Source organism: Oryzias melastigma, linkage group LG15, assembly GCF_002922805.2.
Source record: "Oryzias melastigma strain HK-1 linkage group LG15, ASM292280v2, whole genome shotgun sequence".
NCBI lineage: Eukaryota > Metazoa > Chordata > Actinopteri > Beloniformes > Adrianichthyidae > Oryzias > Oryzias melastigma.
The window spans coordinates 3,326,622-3,326,886 of NC_050526.1; positions in this window are offsets into that span (position 1 = coordinate 3,326,622).

A 265-nucleotide genomic window follows, 5' to 3' on the forward strand; every position below is an offset into this window, starting at 1 on the left:
TTAAAAACGCCAAGACTGACCTTACTGTGAAAAACCAGGCATGTTTTAAATTTGAGGGTGACTTTTAGGAACTGTAGTGAGTGTAATTGTTTGTTTTGACTAATGAAATTCTGCTTTCTGTTCACTACGTAACGTCAGGGTCCAAAAACACGAGAATGAAGCAGGCTATGGAGCCAAATCAGGGTCATGAAGATTCAAAACCCAAATAAAACAACTTGAAGCTGAAATATTGGTGTTAAGCTAAAAAATAAATAGATAAATAAAG